The sequence below is a fragment of the Labrus bergylta genome, chromosome 13 (genome assembly GCF_963930695.1).
Source record: "Labrus bergylta chromosome 13, fLabBer1.1, whole genome shotgun sequence".
Lineage (NCBI taxonomy): Eukaryota > Metazoa > Chordata > Actinopteri > Labriformes > Labridae > Labrus > Labrus bergylta.
Window position 1 is genome coordinate 27,255,636 of NC_089207.1, and position 13,613 is coordinate 27,269,248.

Genomic DNA, 13,613 nt, shown 5'->3' on the forward strand with positions numbered 1-13,613 from the left:
GAACTCAAGTAAACTGTGTTGATGAATCAACACATTGTTTTATAAAGTTTCATATTAATCAATGCTCTCTACTCTATATCTATAATTAAGAGTTAAAGGACTGGACCTCTAAGACTTTCAGACTGCTCATGCAGGTTCACAAATAAAACCGATCATACTGCTGTAGCAAATGAAAAAGAACAGGAATATAATAACAATTTTATGTTTAACACATTCTATCTTTAAAGGAGCACTATGTAACTCTGACACCTAGCATTTAAAATGTGGTACTGCAGTCCAAATAATGATAGAGAGCTGTCTAGTGCTGTCACTTTTGAAAAAAATCAACTTCGAACGAATGTTGAATATGACACTTAACGTTCAAACACATTCTAACCCCCCAGCTCTGTCTCTATTCATTCTCAATATTACCTGCTGACGAGAACAACAGTTCAGAGTGAACGCAGGTTCATGGTACACACAAATATTTGCTATTGTTTGTAGCGACCCTCTGTCTCTCCACTGACGCAGTGGGCTGCTGTCTGCAGAGAGAGGCGTCTCCCTCGTGTAAGTGTGCATCTCCTGAATCACACCCCGACCCGTTGCTTTTGCCACAACATTACTGTTATCATTTACTGAGGTCATAGGTCATTGGCCCTCTGCTGGCTCAAACTGCAAACTACTTCAGACAGCCTGGCTGATAGACCGTATATTTTGAATTTGAACGGCTCATTAAGTTCGAATGTGAACTTTCTCCCCCAGTTTGAACAAATGTTCGAACTTTGAAAAGAAAATGGCAGCCCTATATAAAACCCTTTTCACACATACAGAAATCTCCTGAAAAACACTGGAGATTAGTCTACCCGGAGGTTCTTTAGGCTATGTGTGAACGCAAACAGCCGCATTTTTCGCGCGGTCTTTACCCAGAGTTTCTCCAGCCAGACCCCTAGTATTTTTTCTGCAGAAAGTCCGAGTGAGCTGATATCTGAACGCGGCAGCATATACTCCGGAGATTTGAACTCGAGCGAATAGGAAGAGAGTGATGTTTATATACAGTGACTGCCTAAAGTGTCTGCATGCGACCACTATGATCTCCGTGCAAGTAATTAAACGTCTGCATTCTGTTTTCTGTTCATCAGTATGTTGTTCTCTTCTCTTTTGTGGATGTTGTCATTCCATTGGATTACACATAGCATTGATATAAAGTCAAATATTCTCATTATAACATCGTGTAGCAGACTCTGTTGCTTCGGCCGCTACGTCCACATTGTTTATTTACGTCACATCTTACCTCAGGAAATCCCCCGTCGATGTGCACGCAGGTTTCTACAGTGTGTCGCGGACACTGAAGCTTCAGTGTTTGTCCAGCTTTGCATTGTTCTTTAAACCTTTCTGCACCTCTCTCCATTGTTTGGTATCAAACCAGTGCATCAACATTCATACTCGCTGATACCTGATACCAACAATTAGGCACTGTCGTAGGCTTCAGCAATAATGGCATTGCATCAACACCATTGTGAAATAATCATTAAAATGTCCTCATGAATATATTTATTTGTATAAATGCCCTCTAGCCATTTAACTGCCTAATGAATAAAAAAAACCCTGTAGCTTTAAGCCAACAACTTTTGGAGGCTGAATTGGAGAGTCCAAGACTGTTGCTTCCTTAATAAAAAAAAAGCATGGGTCAGCATAAGTCAGGGCATGACTAACAAAGTAGGACTTCACCCTGATGCTGAAGTACAGCTGAATATTTACATGGACTGAGCCAAGCAAAAGGTTGAGAAGGTTCGAGCTGGTCAGCCTTGGAAAAAGCCCGTAGCAGAGAAATGATCAGAATGAAATGGAACAATGGTGTGTAAATAGATTTTTGACTGATGAGTTTTATCTTGTCAAGAGTTGACAAGGACAAAAAGGTGATGATGATGGATGGATCCCATCAATTACCAAGAACAGCAACTTGTCACCCCTTATCTGCATATTTCATGCACACAGTTATATTTTAAATATAGAGGTAAAGAGGAGTAAAGTCAGTTCTCTCTTTTAAGCTTGTTTGAGTTTTACATCCTCTACCAATAGATCATCCGTATCCTTAATTAGACTATGTTGGTATAGATGTGTCTTCAGGAGCCATTTGACACAACAGAATATTTTATTGACAGTAATGTAGGTCAGCCTTCTTTGAGTCATGCAGCCTAGTCTTTTGTCACTTGAGACAGTTATTTTTAGGTTCTTTTTGAATTTCCGTCGTGTCTTTTGGTGCCGAGATTGGGTGTCAGGCATGACTATGTCATAGGACAAGCAGGGGCTAAATATACGCCCTGTTGCTAGGAATGTTGCTGATGTGATTTTTTTTTAGGCAAATTGATTGTGTCATTGTCACAGCAGCTTATCTCACACATACTGGGTCATAAAAATGTACAAGTGAATAGCCGGGAATGGGGTTTACTTTGATTTTATCCATGACCCTTTTCTTCTCTGTTACAGCTCTGTGTCAACATTTATAACTCTTTATAGTCGCCTCCCTCAGGCAGATTCTGCCAGAAATGTATGTGAAGAGTTTGCAAATGTGTGGTTGGTGCAGAGCCTCAAAGGTTAACACACAACATGAGATCCGGGTTAAAGCGTCGGGTGATTATTTTACAGTAACCTGACACTCTAATTGATGGACAGCGGTGGGTGGAGGCAGCGAGGAGCCGTGTACACTATCTGCCACAGTCTCGCATAATGATCATAAGAAACACACACCTGCCGTTCCATTTTAATGATGTTCCCCCTCTGCAGGATTGACCCAGATTCAAGAAGGGTGGAATATTTGTTTCTGCTGATATTTCTGTTTAGTAGAGGTTTAAAGTTGTTGATATTGTGGTTGGATGTTTGGAGGAGAGCTTCAAATAAAAGACTGGGCAAACTGAAATACAGCCAAATTCAAATCATTCTTCAGAGTAATCCTCACATCACGTCGACAAGATTTAAACTCCACCTTTTGTTAACCGGTTTAATGAAGGTGAGAATTGCTTTCAAACTCTTTTCAAACTTTGGCTTTGATTTTGGTTAGTCATAAACAGACCAGTGTGTTAAATGGTCAAACACATAGACTGTATAAATAATGGATGTAGAAACACTCGGTTTCATGATTGTATGATTGAAGCCTTGAGTACAGCATTTGGCCATCTTGGTTTTCTTGAGCCAGATGTTAACATGTTTGGAGTAGAGGGTGTTGTTGGAAAGGAAGGAGGGGGGGTTGACCAACAGAAAGATATCAAAGCTAAACAGTCAACAACAGTGAGTCATTTATTAGTGGAAGAATGAGCTGGTATACTCCCACAGAGAAAAGATTTCATTTGTGGTGGTAGCTGACGATATCTATTATTTTATCAGACCAAAGAAGCTTAAGCCTGGCTCACTCTGTGCGATTTTTTCCCGATTGTATAAAAGTCGAGGTGGCATGTCAGCTCACACTGAACGACTAAATCGTTAACGACGCCCGACCAGACCTTGAGATGTACGTGTTCACACTGTATGAGTAAAACAAGGATGGAGCGTTGACAATTGTTAATAAAGTTTCATTTGAAAAAAACAAAGGAAGTGGAAGTTGTTGTAGGATATAGAGAAGTTGATACAATCGTAAATATATGGATACAAGTTTCAGAAAAGTGCTGCACTGATGATCTGTACAGAAAAGTACAAAAAAAAACTAAAATGCTGGGTTGCGTCCTGCCGCTGGTCGCCATGACTACAGTCCTCCCTTGTCTCTCATGATTATATTGTAGTCACACACAACGTCTGCCGGACCCTTTCATGATGTAATCGTCAAGATTTTAAATTTTTAAATATCAAACATGTTTGAAATAAATCGGGGCGTCCCCGACGATCACCGGGCAGATCGGGGACGTGAAGATTGGATCTTTGTACCTCTCACACTACAAGATAATCTGAGCAGAGAATCGGTCCGAGCAGCTTTGATTTAGGAGCGACCCTGTGATTGTTGGGAAGGAAGAATCGGAGCTCAAATCGGCCCGATTATCCTGCAGTGTGAGCCAGGGTTAAGAGATCTAGTGGAAGTTCTGTAGTGGTTGCATGCTTGCCACAATCGTTGGTGAGAGACAACTTAAAACTCAGCCAGCCTCAAGTGGACACTCAAAGAACTCCAGTTTTTTGCATTTCTGCATTTGCTTTATTTGTCAACACAGTGTGACCTCTTGGTGTAATGGTGTTATTTTGTTACTTTTTGCAACACATTTTTTCAAAAAAACACCAGCCGTTCACTGCTAAACCGACATGTTTTACTGATGTTTTTAATTGATTAGAAGTTGACACAAAACTGAGACATTTTTGATGTCCAAACTGAAATATCCAGTTCAGTCATATTTGGTTGCCATGGAAATTCATTGTTGTTGCAGTAAGAGCTGGTGTGTGAGAAAGGAATGGATACAGTTTGAAGGACATCAAGGTAAGAGAAAATCATGACTGAATGTTTAGTGCTTCTATTAGGTGGTATTTATTAATTTGAATGTAAATCATTTAAATGGATGAGTGACTTGATTTTTTCTTAATCCTCCTCCTTGGCTTTTGTCTGGACTATTTATACGACCCTTTCTTATTAAACCTAATGGTTTAATAATGGGCGGTTGTGGCTCAGTTGGTAGAGTCGTCACCTCTCAACTGGAAGGTCAAGGGTTCGACCCCCAGCTGAGCAACATGTCCAATGTGTCCTTGGGCAAGACACTTAACCCTGAATTGCTCCCACTGCTTCAGTGGTGGTGTATGAATGGGATTAGTTACTTCTGATGATGCTACATAGCGATCACTACCATCAGTGTGAATGGGTGGGTGTGACATGTGGTGTAGAGGCTCTTTGAGTAGTTGGAAGACTAGAAAAGCGCTATATAAGCTCAAGTCCATTTAATGGGATTGTGAAATAGTCTTAACAGTTCTGTTAAAATGAATAAGTAAGAATTAAGCGAAACATGGAAGGGAAATAGTTTGCATTGATTTCATTTTGATTGCTTAGGGAAAGAAAAGAAAATCTTACAACTACAGACGCAGAAAATGTTTTATTTGTGCAGAAGCGGAGACCTCTTGGTGTTTGCGTTAGAATTTGACCTTGCCTTGGGACTGTGTGATTGTTTTGAACTGAAGTCTGTTGTGTTTGTTTTCTAAGTTTGTGTCATATTGATTGGAAGGCAGCCAAAAGAGCCTGCTGTGCTCGTCTGAGAGTCCTCAGAGTCCATCTTAAACACTTGCAAAACCCTAGCGAGTGTGTATGTGTCATATTCGGTGTGTGTGTGTGTCTGTCACAGTGTAGTCAACCAGAACAAAGCCTTCCTTCTGTTGTCTGCTCCAGTCTTACTCCAGTCATGAGGAAAGATCAACCATGCAGCTTTATTAGCATAGAATAAAAATCACAAAAATCTATTAGTGACAAAACACATAGAAAAGCAGTTTGTGTTGAGCAGAAGAAGGACTCACCCCTACCCAGTGTGTGCAACAAAGTGCTCCCTGCTTTTTGTTCTCAGCAGTATGCAGGCTGACAGTAGGCTGTAAAGTACCTGTATGTATGTGTGTGTGCGTTTGTTTGTTGTGTAATGTGTGTGAGGGGAGACAGTGGCAGAAGGAAATGATTATTTGCTCCTGAGGGTACCTGTCTCTGTGCATCAAAGACCCCGGCCTAATAGAAAGTGTCTGTTTAGTTTACACACAGTCCACCATTCTCACAGCGTTTCTTTAATGAATTCATGAGTTCCTCTGGTGTGAGAAACAGAATAAACAACAGCTGAATCTGGAGGGTGTAACAATCTGCCCTCTGCAGTTTGAGAGCAAGTTACATGTGTATTTCATTTCCTTGACAGCCACCAGAGGTACACTGCGAACAATTCCAAATTCATTCCTAAACACCAAAAGCAAAGATTGATATTTCTTTTTGCTCAGTTACCTGACAGTAGCTTATTTGACTTGACATTGTTATAAAAGCAAAAGCAATATTTGATTATGTAGTTAAACAAAAAACAAAAACAAAATGTTTTGCACTCAAGCTTAACCAATACAGTGTTCCCTGATACATATAGGCACTAGGGTTGTGTATTGACAAGAAACTGCTGTCAATATAGAGGTGCTATGATTTGAAATATTGTTATGATATATTTGCATTATTATTATTTATTGGGATCTGGTGTTGTATATCCTGATGGGATCTTTTTGTGTCACCTTGCACATACAGAGTAACAGTTTGGAATTTGCGAGAAGTCTGATGAGAAATTAGTGGTCGTAATATTTTTTTATTAAAGTGTTCCCATTCTCTGACCTTTGAGCTTCCTTGTTTAAGATATTTTAATTTTAATAATGTTCAGTTAAAGCTTTTGAATGATATTGGAATTTTTGTCCAGTTCAAAAAACAAAAAACAAAAAGATACCTGATTGCTGAAGAAGAATTGCTACATTACTCAGTCTGTACTGTACTGGTACAACACTACTAAAAAAAAAGAAGACAAATACACCGTAAATCACAGATCATAATTGGAAGTCTCACTGATGTTTAAAATAAATGTCTTACATCTATTGAAGGGAGATCCACTTAGAAGAAAAAAACAGAAGTCTAAATGTACCAAAATCAATGAAAGAGCCATTTGTGAAAGAATTGATGAGTACATGAAGACAGAGATGGAGCTGCAATATAAATCAAACCTTCCTTTCCGAGGGATTCACACATGAGCTGTCTTCATCCTGTCCATCAGCATTCTCCATTGAGGCTTTTCCAAAAGGCCAGCTTTGGACAGCTGGGAGGAAGAGATTGGAGCTTTGACGGAAATCCCTCCGTCTTCAGACTCTTACGAGGCGCAAACACTCGAAGCTCAGCCAGGTTCTGCAGTGTACAGTAAGCGATAACAACTGCAAGTCTGTAGGGACAAATCTGTAAACCCTGGGAGCATTATGTTCTAAAACAAAGTATGCGGTGTGATAAAGCCCATGAAATGTTTGGTTGAATAGGTAAGCTACCATTTAATATTTTAAGGGCATTTAAAATAAGTATCTGTAAAACTTCAAAATTTGAAATACAAAATTATGCCGGGACCCGTTATAAAATAAAAATGATGACTACAGCTATCACTTTCAGTTAGGGTAAATTATTGGACATTACAACATGTTATTATGGCAAGAGAGGCAGGACGCAACCCGGCGTTTTTATTTATTTATTTTTTTCCTTTTCTGTACAGATCATCAGTTCAGCACTTTTCTGAAACTTGTATCCATATATCTACGATTGTATCAACTTCTCTATATCCTACAACAACTTCCACTTCCTTCTCTTTCACCAACCGCCGTCCGTTGGAGTTTTCAAATTAAACTTTATTAACAATTGTCAACGCTCCGTCCCGATTTCACTCATACAGTGTGAGCTCTCCGGCCGTGTCCGACAATCGGGTCGTTCAGTGTGAACACGTCAATCTCAAGGTCTGGTCGGGCGCCGTAAACAATTCAGTCGTTCAGTGTGAGCTGACATGCCACCCCGACTTTTATACAATCGGGGAAAAATCGCACAGTGTGAGCCAGGCTTTCCTAATCACTTAAAGGGTTGACTCATGGTAAATCATCATTATTGTGATGCCTTTTCCAAACTTAAGACTGTCGCGGCCCACCTGCAGTACCCACACGGCCCACACTTGAATTACAAGCACTGAATTACCTTATTTATTCCCACTAAAGAGCAACCAGGTAATTCATAGAGGATCAGAAGAATATTTGTGTGATAATGACATATTTGATCTTTTTGAATAAATCTTTTGTCTGTTTTAAAGGAGTCACACTCTTTATTTATTATGAAATATTCAACAGCCTTAACCCTCATGACCTGCAGTTCCTGTAACCGAGGGCTGGGAGTGAGCTTTATATATAGAAGTACAACTGCAAGCAATGGCTGACAGTCACTGTAACACATTACTGGAATTATTAAGATAACTTAATTTTGGTTGACCCAGTATGACTTGATTCAAATACTGTGATTGTGAGGAATAATTGTAGGGCATGAAGAAAAAACGTTGGTTTTTGTCGTTTTTTTACATTGAGGTTTTCATTTTTGACATTTGTGTGCTGCTGGTTTTCAGTGATTCAGAGTTTTCCGTTGGAAACCCCCTTTGTACATCAGCCAGTGATCCAACACCACACTAAATATATCAGGGACAAACATAGAGTCTTGGAAGCTTAAACTGCCTCCTGAATACTGTAAACTCATCTGTGCAGCAGCACTAAAATGTCAAAAATAGGCATGTTGGCGTCACAGTTTCTAAAGATTTTCTGTATTCACGCCCGGAGCTAACACACCTGCATTATGTTGTTTGAGAGGCGGTGGGAGAGAGATGAGATCACAGTGTCAATTTTGGAAAGTTAGCATAGACATTTTCAAGGCAGTTAGGAAATTCATGTTTTGATCCGGTGGCAGAAGCCTCCAGAGAATCAATGCTTTCAGATTTGTTCTCGTCTTTCAGATGCCTATTTAGCATTTCTTCTCCAAGCAGAATGTGATTCCACCCCATAAAATGTTTTGATGTGCAGGCTTAGGTTTATGTGAAAAGTGTCCTAGCTGCAGGTTCCAAGCTCAAGGTTGAGCTCGTTTTTTTAGACCTGTTCTACCTTATTTTCCACAGACGCAGCAGGAGGAGCACCCTTGGGGCCTTATTTGCAAAGATTTGAAAAGCAAGGAGAGGCATGTCTGGGCCCCATGGTGCAGATTAGTATCTAAATGGTAAATCCCCACTGCCGTCTCTCTACCGTCCCCACGCATGAAGATATGCATATCTCCATAAAAACAGTTTCATAGCAGTGTCCATGGCCGTTATTATGCTTTCTTATTTTGAAAGCTTCGTTATGAAAATGCAGGTGATGAAACATCCCATTTTCTAGCAGCTAAAGCTAAAGTTACAAATATCTCAGATGTGTGCACTTTATCCAAACTTTAACTGAAAATAGGATTTTAGTATTGAAAGAGATTTAGAGTCTCTGACTTATTGCTTTTAATTGTAATATTGCTGACTGGAATCTTAAGCTGAAACCTTCAATTTGCAGTTTATTCAAGGATTCTGTGGTAGCCTTAGCAGAGTACAAAACATCACTAATTGGCATCAGATGATAATAACAGTGATTGTAGCAGTTGTATAGCAACAGTGATGATAGCTCAGGCCATATTGACTTTTCAAATCATTGAATTCACATTTGTTGGATTGAATGTCAAAACATTTAACATACATTTTTGTTTTAAATGTTTTCTCAGGTAGATCTTTTATGATATGTAGTACCCATATCCACAATTTAAATTGTATTTTATTAAACCCTTATTTAACCAAGTGTGTCCCATTGAGATTAAGAACCTCTTTTCTAATGGAGACCTGGTCAAGGCAGTCAGCAGCAAACCACAGAGTTACAGACAGAGACACAATGGAAGAGTAAATACATATTACAAAACACTCAAATTTGCATTAAAAGAGAACTGTCTATGAGTCAAATCTGGGAGTCAGTTGAGCTAAAAAAAAATCCACATCCTATAGAGTCTGCTATGACACCAGCTCCTTAAGTTTCAAGTTATTCTCCAACAGATTCCAGGCTGAGGGTGCGGAATACCCAAAAGAGAGAGCATTAAGAGGTCCTCAGAACGCAAATAATACAGTCAGGTAATTTTCTGCAAGATAAAACACAGAGATAGTGTGGGAGCGGACCAAGAACTGCCTTATATATAAAGGTTTACCAGTATATGAGCCTACAGGCTGTCACAATGGTGAGTCTGAGCTTTACAGTTTGTAATGTAAAAACTTTAAAGCAACAAGACGACTTGTTTATTAAAAAAAAAACACGCAAAAAAAGCTCAGCTTTTTCACCAGACACAGCACAAGGGGTTTAAAATGAAGGGAGTCATTACATACTCTATAATATTGAATAATATTACATATTCTATAATCATGTGTATCTTAGCATCTTTTGCACTACACACCACTGCACTGTTGTCTTATTTAGTCTTGTACATGTTAGTCTTAGTGTCTTTTGTGTTAATTGTTGATATTTGATGTCATACTTTTGTACATAGAGAGCACAGTTCAATAAAGCTGATTCTGATTAAAGATAATAGGTTTTTTGATAATGAACAAAAACCTTATCTCATATTTGGCTTACTCCTTCTGCTGTAGTAGAGTTTGAACCTGTCAGCATTATACACAATAACATGCTTTCTGTGTTTTAAAATGACTCTCTTTTAATTCAGTGTCTGTTCAGCTCTGACTTTCGCTGATTTCTCTTTTTCGTTTTCATAAACCTCTCTGTAAGAACTATTTTTTTGTTGGACGTGTTGGTTGGCTGGTGTATGTTTATGAGTAGCTCCCTTGAGTTCTGCCAGGTGGCCCGTGTTCAGAAGCACAAAGTGATACTCTCTGTGTGTAGCAGAGAGAGCCGCACACAGAGCAGGACTCTGGAGCTCAAAGAAGCTGCTGCCACAGAGCACAGACACTGTGGAGCTGCCTCAAACCGCGTCTTTAAATACAACATATCAGCGGCTTCTCACACCTGACATCAACTGTTAGGCTCGGTTGGCTTAATGGTGGATCTACACTCTCTATCCTACTTCATTCATTACACATTACACTGCTTCAGATGATCAAAAGGTAAAGCAATAAGAAATTCAATTATAGATGCGGGAGTGAAAGAAATCACAAGGATGGTGGAGATCTATAACCCCCAGTGCTTTTGGCCAGTACACTGCAGTAAAAGGAGACTGTTAATAATTCCTTATTTTGGTTTTATTCTTTAGTGTTATTCATCACTCTAAATGCAAATCTAGTTGAAGAGAAGTAAACCTTTCTCAAAATAAAAAGGCTTTTTTTTTTTGCAAGTGTGAATCTAAGAAGCCTTGTGATTCACAGCCTCTCTTCTAATGGCATCTGGCAGCGATGCGGCTCATTGTCATGCATCCTGTGGTGCTATCTGCCTGTGGTCCACATACAGTGTTCGCTTATGTCCCTCTTCCTACATCTTATCCCATCTTTCCCCCTATCCCTTTCCAACCCCGGCGCAGTCTAGGCCTGTGAAGGCTGTTTCGTCATGAGCCGGGGATCCGGCTGAAGATTTCTGCCTTTTAATAAGGCAGTTTTTTCTTACCACTGTAACTTTTGCTGCTTTGCTAAAGTGCTCATGATGGATAGGCCGGGTCTTTGTAACATAACAGTAAGTAAGGTCTTTAACCTGCTTTTTGTAACATAACAGTTAGTAAGGTCTTTAACCTGCTTTTTGTAACATAACAATGAGTAAGGTCTTTAACCTGCTTTTTGTAACATAACAATGAGTAAGGTCTTTTTACATGCTTTTTTTGTAATGTTAACAGACAATGAGTAAGGTATTTTACCTGCTTTTTGTAAAGTGTCTTGAGATAACACTTGTTATGAGTTGACGCTATACAAAATAAATTGAATTGAATTGAATTGAAATTGAATTATGTGAGCGACTCCAAGCCTACACTGCATGGGGCAGTGTTTCAACAGAGATGGATGAAAGTGTTCATACTGCACGGAAAACTCCTTAATATATCTGCATTTATGTAACAGAGGCATGAAGAGTAAGACAAGTCTAGTGTTGGCCATGTTTCAGTGTTTATGCACATTTCATAAGAGAAGAGTGATGCTGCAGACAGAACTGTTGATAAGCATTATCTATCTATAATCTACATTTTTTATGATAGGCTTCGTAGAACTGCATTTGTGAACATGTGTGTATAGTGATTAGTCTAACACTCATTAAACAGAGAAAACAAATCAATACAGCCATGTTTTATATTGCATTGCATTGTTTTACTTGATATTAACCACTCTGTCCTATTATTCTTTGTGACATCTTTTTTTTACTAAGCAATATTATTCTGCAATATTTTATTTTAGTCATATCACAATTTCTGAAATCCATCAGTGATTTGTCATTTACAAAAAATGACCTGAGGAGAGCCAACTCATGGGGCTTGTTTACAGTCTTACAGCCGCTTCAGAAGCAAGAATGGAGTTGTAACAATGACCCATGAAAAGTTGGTTTAGAGACATTATTAAAGCTTAGTTAACGTTTAAGACCACCTGACTTCCAGGATTTCATTTTGACTCTCATGTGTCTCATGCCAGTGGATGATATTGTGCTACAAATGGAAAATCAGAACACCTACAATACCAAAATCCAGCCCTAGAGCTAAGGATTCTGCATTTTCAGAATGAAGAATCTGTAAATAGAGATTAGTCATATAATAATGCTTTACACCAAATCTATCTTCATGTGCAATTTTCTGTGCAACTGCACAAGTATTCTCTATTTATAAGTCTATAAGTGAAGGGTGTACGTTCTGGATATCTATCATATTCTTGTAGTGTTACTTAATCTTTTTACTGTCAACTGATTTTTTTTTCTTCTATCTATGGCTTGGTTACTCGTTTCCTTTTCTCTGACTCTTGAGCTGCTGTAACAAGTGAATCCCCCCTTCAGAGCAATCAATAAGTTTATCATATTTTATCATGTTTTAAAAAACAAACTCTTTTCTATGATTGCCTCTGACAAAAGTCTAGGCAAAAGTATTTTCAGTCTGTGTGAATTTGACATTTCCTTCGTTTCTTTAAGAAATCTAATTAAACTCTGTAATGTAAAGGCGTCTCCTCCAGGCTTTTCTCTTATTGAATCAGGCTCTGTGACAAAGAGCCCACAGATACTCACAGCTACAGTCTGGATGAGTAGCTGCTGAAGAAGCAAAGTTTACAAACTGACAGAGGCTCTCCACAAAACATTTGTGTTGTTTGGCACTGAGCCGTTTTATTCATGGGAGGGAGCAGCCAGGGGTTTGGTGCCTTGCTTAAGGGGCATGTTGAGAAAGCAAAGAGCATTTACTCAGCCTGTTTTTATTCAGTGTTTATTTTTCAAGTTTCTTTATTCACAGTCGTTCTTTCGCACATTATATTGCTGCTATGAATTTCAAACATCCTTTTCTTTCCCATTCTTGGCATACTTGAAGCCAAAACAGAATCTAATTTTCAGGAATGGTTTTTCAGTAGTCAAGCCCTTTCACAGAGACATATTTTTGCATTTGACTCTGTATTCCATCACATAGGAATTTAGCACAGATCATAACCTTTTCAAAAAACATAAATCATAGTGGCAACACTACTAAGCAGGATTAACCCATTCTTTATTTTTCTCTTTTTACTGAATTGTTTGAAACAAGAAAAATACAAACAATCACGATATCTTTTGATTCCCCATCCCAAACTTCACTTTATTATTTACCCTCCATTTTCTATTAAGAGTAAATATTATTCCCTTTCACTGTCGCACTGAAGGGCATCCTAAATCTTTATTAAGCCACCGCAGTCCACACATTCACAATTCATTCAAGAGCCACACATATGGCTCAAACAAAGATTCACACATGTATTCTGAGTTGTGCCACTTCCAACTTCAGACACACACAATATGACAAAGAAAGAGTTTCTACACAAATAATGGAATACCATTTCATGGCGTGTTGTTCAAATTAAGTCCATTCGTCTTTTATCAAACTCTGTTTAGCTAACATCAATGTTAATAGTTAATACTTTGATACCTACATTGCTTATTAAAAGGATATTCCTGCT